At 42.6% G+C, this 7,240-nt stretch overlaps 1 pseudogene; it reads left to right on the top strand.

Annotated features, from left to right (window-relative positions):
- The window catches only part of LOC117939971, an 11,993-nt pseudogene that overhangs the window by 1,017 nt on the left and 3,736 nt on the right, over positions 1–7,240 (top strand).

Raw genomic sequence — 7,240 nt, 5'->3', positions numbered from 1 at the left:
AGTCTCTCTATATAGACCTTAGTGGTCCCTAATACTGTATCTGAAGTCTCTTTATATAGACCTTAGTGGTCCCCTAATGTGTGTGTTTATGTTCCAGCATCCTGTTTGCCCTGGGTCCCTGAAAAATGAAAAGGGCACCGTGGGAGCAAGTGGAGACCTGGCCCCCCTGGCCCACCTCACCCTGGGCCTGATGGGGGAGGGCAGGATGTGGTCCCGCCAGAGCGGCTGGGCTGATGCCAGGGCTGTGCGTTCCACACTATGAAAAGCCAAGCTATTTTTCTAATAAGAATTTATATATTGTAACCATTAGCTTAAAGATATAGAGGAAGATACACAGTAACTAAATTGTTGTTGATTTTTTTTTTGCAACCTGGCGAGTTATTTTTTTGGTGAGTTATCACAGCTGTATAGACTGCTATTTACCTATCTGTGTACATGTCATTTTTTCCAGGTGCTGGAAGGCCATGGGCTCAAACCTCTTGTTCTGAAAGCAAAGGAGGTACTGATATTATATTATTATGTTATATTATATTATTATTTATAAGGTAAAACTACTGTTTATTACAATTATGACCTACAAGGCAAGGCTCCAGTGACCGACAGGGGGTAGTCAAGCTAACACTAGCAAGCTAATATGCTAGCATAATGATATACTAGCAAGCAACTATGCTAGCATGCTGATATGCTATCAAGCAGATGTGCTAGCATGCTGATATACTAGCAAGCAGCTAGGCTAGCATGCTGATATGCTATCAAGCAGATGTGCTAGCATGCTGATATACTAGCATGCTGATAAACTATCAAGCAGATATGCTAGCATGCTGATATGCCAGCAGGCTGAAATGCTAGCAAGCTCACATGCTAGCATGCTGATATGCTAGCATGCTGATATGCCCGCAAGCTGAAATGCTAGCAAGCTCACACGCTAGCAAGCTCACATGCTAGCATGCTAATATGCTAGCATGCTGATATGCTAGCATGCTGATATGCCCTGAAGCAAAATTGCTATTAATCTCACATGCTAGCAAGCTCACATGCTAGGATCCTGATATGCTAGCATGCTGATAAGATAGCTAGAGGATATGCTGGCAAGCTAATATATACAAGTACCTATTCACCCATCCAAGCGACCATCCAAAAAGCCGCACATGTGAAAAAAATTAGATAGATTTTTTTTCACTAGGGCATCGCTCTGATCTACGGGACTCAGCTGATATCGTCTTTGGGGGCCGAGGCTGTGGAGCGAGCTCTGGGCGTGGCCCGGCAAGCTGACGTCATCGCCGCCCTCAGTGTGGAGGTCCTGAAAGGCTCCGCCAAGGCCTTCCACAGTGGTACTTAGACAACACATTTCATTCATTTTATTTTGAAAGGCTCCGCCAAGGCCTTGCACAGGGGTACCTCGAAAACATATTTCATTCATTTTATTTTGAAAGGCTCCGCCAAGGCCTTCCCCGGCGGTACCTAGACAAGACATTTCCTTAATTTTATTTTGAAAGGCTCCGCCAAGGCCTTCCACAGGGGTACCTCGAAAACACATTTCATTCATTTTATTTTGAAAGGCTCCGCCAAGGCCTTCCACAGCGGTATCTAGACAAGACATTTCATTAATTTTATTTTGAAAGGCTCCGCCAAGGCCTTCCACAGGGGTACCTCGAAAACACATTTCATTCATTTTATTTTGAAAGGCTCCGCAAAGGCCTGCCGCAGCGGTACCTACACAAGACATTCCATTAATTTTATTTTGAAAGGCTCCGCCAAGGCCTTCCACAGTGGTACCTAGACAAAACATTTCATTCATTTTATTTTGAAAGGCTCCGCAAAGGCCTTCCACCGCGGTACCTAGACAAGACATTTCATTCATTTTATTTTGAAAGGCTCCTCAAAGGCCTTCCACAGCGGTACCTAGACAAGACCTTTTATTCATTTTATTTTGAAAGGCTCCGCAAAGGCCTTCCACAGCGGGACCTAGACAAGACATTTCATTCATTTTATTTTGAAAGGCTCCTCAAAGGCCTTCCACAGCGGTACCTAGACAAGACCTTTTATTCATTTTATTTTGAAAGGCTCTGCCAAGGCCTTCCACAGCGGTACCTAGAAAACCCATTTCATTCATTTTATTTTGAAAGGCTCCGCAAAGGCCTTCCACAGCGGTACCTAGACAAGACATTTAATTTATTTTATTTTGAAAGGCTCTGCCAAGGCCTTCCACAGCGGTACCTTTTATTCATTTTATTAAACATGGTGGAATGTAACTAAGTACATTTACTCAAATACTGTATTTAAGTACACATTTGAGGTACTTGTACTTGTACTGTACTATTCTTTCCATGACACAACTACATCTATCTGACAGCTTTAGTTACTAGTTACTATAGTTACTAGTTACTTTAGTTACTCCACTACATCTATCTGATAGCTTTAGTTTCTAGTTACTAGTTACTTTAGTTACTCCACTACGTTCATCTGACGGCTTTAGTTACTAGTTACTTTAGTTACTAGTTACTTTAGTTACTCCACTACATCCATCTGACAGCTTTAATTACTAGTTACTTTAGTTACAAGTTACTTTAGTTACTCCACTACATTCATCTGACGGCTTTAGTTACTAGTTACTTTAGTCACTAGTTATTTTAGTTACTCCACTACATTCATCTGACAGCTTTAATTACTAGTTAATTTAGTCACTAGTTACATAGTTACTAGTTACCTTAGTCAGTAGTTACTTTAGTTACTCCACTACATCCATCTGACAGCTTAAGTTACTATTTACTTTAGTTACTCCACTACATTCATCTGACAGCTTTAATTACTAGTTCCTTCAGTTACTAGTTACTTTAGTTACTCCACTACATCCATCTGACAGCTTTAGTTACTAGTTCCTTTAGTCACTAGTTACTTAAGTTACTAGTTACACACATGTATAACTTGCCCCATTGAAGCCTGTTGGGTGCTAACGTTAGCAGGAGGATAACTCGGTGTAGGCAGCACCGATTGGTTTAATTTTTCTCTCTACTGACAGACCTCCACCTTTAAAAGTAGCACAGCTACATGTTGAAATGGACCGGACTGCTCCTTTAAGGTGGGGTAGCTGCCCTTTTAGACAATAAACATTCAGGGGACTCAATTCATGCCACTACATTTAAAGGCCAACTAATCAATATGGCAATCTACTTTTCTCAGGCACACTGATACAATGCAACTGTGTCTTTTAGCATCTGTCAGTACACGATCCGTCCCTCCTGCACGGTCCGTTCTGCGCATGTGCAAGATGATGTCATGATGATGTCATGATGAACGCACTGCACGATCTGTTCCCATAGACAGTTAAAGAAAGTCCATTCGCCTCCACCGGAAAGCTAACGTTACTTTAGCTAACAGCTAATTCGGCTAATCAATCAATACTTGTGTTTATTATTACTGTGAAGTCTTAATTTAGCTGTAGGCTGCTTTTCCCGCTGTTGAGCTTGAGTAACGTTATTTTAGGCTGAATCAAGCTGTCAGCTAGCAGTTAGCCGAATTAGCTGTTAGCTACACTAGCGTTGTTAGCTTCCCGCTGGAGGCTAACACCAGACCGCTACTGTGGACCAGATGGTGCAGTGCCGTGAATCCCTGGTAAATCCTCGTGTATCAGGATTATCATCTGCACATGCCCTCGACGGATCAGGTACCAACAGCACCCCCCTAAAAAACTACGGATCACACGATTGAAATGAACCTTACTGTTGTGTTGCAGCCATCCACGCGGTGAGACCTCACCCCGGTCAGACGGAGGTGGCCGCGAGGCTTCGCTCTCTCTTGGACTCGGACGTCTTCCCGTCTCAGATCTCAGGTAGAACCCGCATCGCAGCGGCCCCTCATCATCCAAAATCCCAGTCCAACAAAACAGCAAATCCACAAAAACGCGCAACTAATAAATGTTAAAACATCTCTTTCTTGTTCTTCCTGTAGAGAGTCATAGAGCATGCGGTCGGGTTCAGGATGCCTACACCCTGCGCTGTATCCCCCAGGTACTGTGTGTGTGTGTGTGTGTGTATTCATTCAATTCATATCTATTTATAGTGTCAAATCCTAACATACATGATCTCAGGACACTTTACAGATAGAGTAGGCCTAGGTCACACTCTGTAGTTTACAGAGACAACAACATGCTTAAATGGGACATCAATGCACAAAGATGGCGAGAGAGAGAGAGAGAGAGAGAGAGAGAGAGAGAGAGAGAGAGAGAGAGAGAGAGAGAGAGAGAGAGAGAGAGAGAGAGAGAGAGAGAGTACTTTAATGTGTCTGTGTGTCTGCTTGTTGCAGGTTCACGGAGTGGTTCATGACACAATTGCCTTTGTCCACAAGGTGATTTCCACGGAGTTGAACAGTGCAACGGACAACCCCCAAAACATTGTTATTTTGACTTGTAAGCCGTGCTTGAAGGTAGCACCAGAGCGTTCCTGCGTACTGTTGCCAAGCAACCAGGAGTAGGCTAGGCCATCAAGCGAATGCGTGACCGTGGGACCGGTATCTCCCACACAGACATCATAGCGGGAACCTTTCACTATTTTCGGATATTTTATTTGCAAAATACTAAATTTCAATATTTGACAAAATTTCCTGCAAAATCATCAACAATGAAAACGATTGTTAGTTATAGTCCCATATATTGCTATGCAATAGAAATGGCCCGCCATTGGTATTTTGTGTCATTTTGTGACATTTGCCGATCTGACGCTAGAGCCGGCAGCCGGTTAGCTTAGCATAACGACTGGAAACGGGGGAACAGCTAGCACGGCTCTTACCATTAGTGACAAAATCTACTTAAAACTCCCTAATTAACACATTTAGTTTGTTCAGTCTGTACAAAAACAGAAGTACATAGAAAAGGGGGACTGCTTTTGCCACTTAAGGCTATGAATTCCAAATTGTATACCCCTAAAGTATGCAAATTAGACAATGGACCCCCATTTGATAAGATTTTGTCCCATCTGATAGGATTTGGACCTTGATATGTGATGTCAGGCCAATTTTATTGCAGAAAGTGTATGAAACCCATGTCCAAAATTACTACCCTTTTCACTGGGGACCCCCTGGAACCCAAATCACTCCCTTTTTCACTGGGAACCCCTGGAACCAAAAGCACTACCCTTTTCACTGGGGACCCCTGGAACCCAAATCACTCCCTTTTTCACTGGGGACCCCTGGAACCAAAAGCACAACCTTTTTCACTGGGGACCCCCTGGAACCAAAAGCACTACCCTTTTCACTGGGGACCCCCTGGAACCAAAAGCACTACCTTTTTCACTGGGGACCCCCTGGAACCCAAAGCACTACCCTTTTCACTGGGGACCCCAAATCCAATTTATGAACCCTTAAATCCCCTAAAGCTGGTCTTTGCAGAAACCGGAGAGGTCATGTCCAACGGGAATTTCCATGGAGAATATCCAGCAAAGGTAAAGTCCCACTTAGCTATCTAACACCATCTCTGCTTCATGTATTGTCCTTTTTCCTATTCTATGTCTCCGTCTCCTCCTGGTCTGTGATTGGGTTGATGACATACATGTATCTTAAACACCGGAGTGCCTCAGGGCTTTGTGTTGTCCCCCTGTCCTGGTCTCCTGTCCCCTGTCTTAGACTTCCTGTCCTCTTACAAGCAGTATATCAACACATTACCTAACATGTCTTTTATCCAAAGCGACTTACAGTTGCTGTATATGTCAGAGCCCCTGCAGCACCCATGGGTTCTCGCTCAAGATCCCAGATCTCCCTTGGTACAGCTTCCTACCAAAAAACAAAAAGTCATTATACAACAAATCCTTCATCCTTACTTCAGTGAAAGCACTAATACCACACTGTAAAAATACATTCTAGTATGTTAAAATCCGCATTGAAAACATGACTTTAGTAAAAGTAAATGAAAGTAAATGAACTTAAAGTTTATAAAGTAAAGTACTCAATACAGAAACATCCTCACATTTTAAAAACTGGAAACGATGGGGGTCATTCTAATCAGAATATAGCATAGGAAATCTGCTTGGAAATATTGGATAGAACAAAATAAATGGTTGGGTGGTGGGGGGCGATCATATTTCAAGATGGGCTTGCTAGCCCCGCCCCTGCTTGTCATTCTTCTGTTGTCTATGGATTTCTTTGGGGGCATTGAGTGTGACTTTTGGGTTTCAGGCCCTGGACTACCTGGCCATAGGTGTCCACGAGCTGGCCTGCATCAGCGAGAGGAGGATTGAGAGGCTGGTAAACCCGGCCCTAAGCGACCTGCCCGCCTTCCTGGTCCAGGACGGAGGGCTCAACTCGGGCTTCATGCTCGCACATTGCACCGCTGCTGCCTTAGGTCTGTCTCTATGTATTTCTACGAGATGTTGCTATAGTCATGCAAAAACCTCATCCTGAACCCCCTGGATCTCTTCATCTGGACCAAAGTGGAAGACCAACAGTCACATCAAATGGGACAAATGTGTATTGCACACTATGTATAAGTATTTTAAAAAAAACACTAAGTACTCCCACAGTTTGCTACAGTGTGTAGTTTGTGTCTCCTCCATGAGGAATTCCAAGTAATGACAACAACACTGCCTGCGCATCCACATGATACAAGCCTTCTGTGATCGCGTGCACCCTTCCTCCCTGCGCAGTTACTAGTAGCCAAGGAGGACATGAAGGATTAAAAAAGCATGACGGACTCTTCAGAAGAGGGCATTGTCTTCACTCGAGTTCTTCTGAATGCAGAGTTGTGTGTTGTCCTCCCGAGTCAAAACAGACGAAAATGTGACATTTCTGTCCCTTTTGTAAAATTATACCTAATATTTGAGTTAAAAAAGCAGAAATTATGATTTTTTTTTTACTTAGCGTTAAGATCAAAGGGATGAAAGTGATCAATTTTATTTGCAAAGAGCGTGGTAAGGAATCCATTTTTTGGGTAATTTGGTTCAAAAGAAAGCCATATTTCCAATATGGACATTTTTTAAAGTGTCAAATTTGAAAAAGTGACCAGAAATTGACATTTCTGTCCCTTTTTTAGACATAAACCTAATATTTGAGTTAAAAAAGCAGAAATTATGAATTATTTTTGACTAATTTGACAATATAGACATTTTTTAAAGGGTCAAATTTGAAAAATTGACACAAAATTTGACATTTCTGTCCCTTTTTTTAGACATTTATCTAATAATAAATTGAATTTGTATAGCGCTTTTCCCGAGCTCAAAGTCGCTTAACAGAGTAGAGACAGTTATTAAAAAAA

This window comes from Etheostoma cragini, unplaced genomic scaffold, assembly GCF_013103735.1.
Source record: "Etheostoma cragini isolate CJK2018 unplaced genomic scaffold, CSU_Ecrag_1.0 ScbMSFa_1523, whole genome shotgun sequence".
In the NCBI taxonomy this organism is placed as follows: domain Eukaryota; kingdom Metazoa; phylum Chordata; class Actinopteri; order Perciformes; family Percidae; genus Etheostoma; species Etheostoma cragini.
The sequence above is the reverse complement of the archived record's forward strand: the minus strand, read 5'-3'. Positions and strand labels throughout refer to the sequence as shown.